The following is a 3,137-nucleotide window of genomic DNA, read 5'->3' on the forward strand; positions in this document are numbered from 1 at the left end:
CAAAACGTTTCCTTTGGATGTTTTTGAAATGACAAATTGCCGTTTTCTGGCTCAAAATGACTTTTTGTTTTGACAGTTAAGCTAGTAATAGTAAATAGATATATTCAATCACAAGGACACATTTTGAAATGCAGCTTTTGGATTTCCAGCTTGTCAACACTTTCCTGATTTTGACTTTTTCTCCTGAATCCAAGTGGGAAAATTTTTCAATATCTTGAAAATTGTCAGGGGCTGCAGCTCTGCTCTGGCCAGAGCCTGCCCAGGCATGCATGCCTTATACATCCCCAAACACTGACTCTGTGATCCGTGGACCCCTGGGGGATGTAGACTGTGTCTGAGATTTCCGAAGGGGTCTGCACCTCCATTTGAAATTTGTTAGAGGTCCACAAATGAAAAAAGGTTGAAAACTGCTGCTGTAGGGGGTTCCCATCTGTAGCAAGCACCTCAGTTGCCTGCTCGGAGCACACCCTGTTTGTGGTTCTAGCTGGTTCTCTCCCTGAACTAGCCATCTCCACTGAGAGCGAGCACTGCACCGTAGTTTGGGAGATACACGAGGTACGGGGGTACATCTCCACAGTGAGCAGCCAGTCTGAGCCCAGGTCGACAGCTTCCAGCTTGTGGGGCTTGCATTACGGTGCTAAAAACAGCTGTGCGGCCTTTGGGGCTGGAGCATGGGCTATGAAGCTCTCCCACTCCTGGGGTTCAGAGCCCAGGCTCCAGCCCAAGCCCCAGTGTCTGTGCAGCTATTTTTAGTGCGTTCGCATGAGCCTGGCTCCTCGACTCGGGCTCTGAGGCTCAGTGCTGTCGGTTTCTACTTGCCATGCAGACATACCTCCCCATGTCTCTGAGCTATCAGGTCAAATGGGAAAGCATTCTGCTCTGTCACTGCCCTCCTGGGCTGATGCCTGAAGTCGTCTATAGTCAGATGCTTATGAGGCCAAATTCTGCCCTTAGCCCTTTCCTCCACTGGGATAGCAAAAGTGTGAGCACTAGTGTAGACAGGCACCATTGGCTTTCCCATCCCTGCTATTTCTCTGCATGACAACAGTGGTATGAGCGCCACCCAAGCCCCTACTGTGCTAGGAGCTGTACAAGCAGAGAACACCACCTGTCTCTGCCTGACAGAACTCACGCCCAGATTCTCAAAGGTATTTCGGCTCTTAACTTCCACGGAAATCCACCTACCAGCAGCAGGCTACATCCATTGAGGGAGCTGGAACCTGGAAAGGAGCTTGGCAGTGGCTTTCTTCTTAGCCTAAGCAACGCTGCTGAGGATGTTTGAGGATCTGGGCTAAGTATAAGCCAAGACAACAACTTGGAGCACAGAGAGAGACCATAGCGGTCAGTGTGATGGGAAGTGGTCTCAACGCTAAAGAAACCCAAGCGTGGTCATGACAGCTTCGGCCTCTGCTCAGAAAAGCACTGACTGCGGCCTGTGTGTTCTCTGCTCGCCTGGCTGTGACCCAGGGGTGCAGGGGATTCCGCTGTGGAGATGGGCCTGGTAACGCGGCTGGAAACAGGCTTCCAGGGAGCGCAGCGGGATTATACCAGTGGCAGCGAGAACGTGGTGAGGTCTGTGGAGGTCAAGGAGGGCTTTTCCTCCGGGAGGGCTAAATGCCTGGTATGGGCTCCTGAGTCCAGACAAGCAGGGGAGTCACTTCTCCATCCAGTCAGGAAGCCAACATTTTCCCATGAGACATTTCAAAGTGACTTTTTATATTTTGGTTCGGAACGGCTGGTTCCCTCAGACAGGAGCCGGACACGAACTACCGTTCCCATTTCCAAGTAACACGAATGGAAGCGAAACACCACTGTGGCAAGCAGTTCCCTTGGGAAAACACGCTTCTCCTGGGATCTGCCGTTTTTCTGTTTTGAACAAAGCCGTCCTTTTTGGGTCCAGAAAATGCCTGCCTGGAGCATTTTGAGCAGCCTCATTAAATTCCTTCCGGCTGACTCCGGCTGCCCCTTCCAGCATTGCTCCCTGGTGCAGAGCCAAGCCCCCGAGCACACAACGGGGTCGCTGCACTAGGATGGCTTCCAATTCCAGGGAGAGGAAGGGGTTCGGCCTGGTTTGCTTGCAGTGTTGGCCTCTCCCAGCTGCCCTGGGCCAGTCATTTCTCCATTTCCAGGTTCCTGTCTCAGTTCTCCATTGCACAGGGCCAAGAGCAGGAATCCCTGCATGGTGTTACAGGATGGCTGGGCCCGGACGGCATTGGGCAGGACACAAAGCCTCATCCACACCACCATGGACATTTCCCCTAGGGGAGGGCAAACCCTCCCACCCACGAGGAGCCCAGTGGCCTGGACTGTGAGATGGATGAACTGGGAGCCAGTTCGAGTCCTGCCTCAGACTGTGGCTCAGGTGCCCCGTCCCTTCCTACACAGAAACGCCTGGACACACACGCCTGTCCCTTCCTGGCCCAGACACCCCTGCACACACATACCCCCGTCCCTTTCTACCCAGACACCCCTGCACACACACATCCATCCTTTCCTGGCCCAGACACCCCTGCGCGTGGACACGCTCCCCGTCCCTTCCTACCCAGACACCCCTGTGCATACACAACCCCGTCCGTTCCTGGTCCAGACACCCCTGTGCGCACACACACACCATCCCTTCCTACCCAGAACCCCTGCACACAAACACCCATCCCTTCCTGGCCCAGACACCCCATAGCGCGCACACACACGTCCCTTCCTACCTAGACGCCCCTGCGCGCACACACTCCTGTCCCTTCCTGGCCCAGACACCCCTGCGCGCACACACACGTCCCTTCCTGGCCCAGATACCCCTGTGCGCGCACACACGTCCCTTCCTGGCCCAGACACCCCTGCGCGCACACACACGTCCCTTCCTGGCCCAGATACCCCTGTGCGCGCACACACGTCCCTTCCTGGCTCAGACACTCCTGCACGCACCCCTCCGTCCCTTCCTGGCCCAGACATCCCTGCACACACCTGTCCCTTCCTGGCCCAGATACTCCTACAGACACACACTGTCCCCTTCTGGCCCAGACACCACTGTGCACACACACACATCCCTTCCTGGCCCAGACACCCCTGCGCACACGCTCCCGTCCCTTCCTACCCAGACACCCCTGCATGCACACAACCCGTCCCTTCCTGGCCCAAAAAAC

The sequence above is a fragment of the Chelonoidis abingdonii genome, chromosome 1 (genome assembly GCF_003597395.2).
Source record: "Chelonoidis abingdonii isolate Lonesome George chromosome 1, CheloAbing_2.0, whole genome shotgun sequence".
Classification (NCBI taxonomy): domain Eukaryota; kingdom Metazoa; phylum Chordata; order Testudines; family Testudinidae; genus Chelonoidis; species Chelonoidis abingdonii.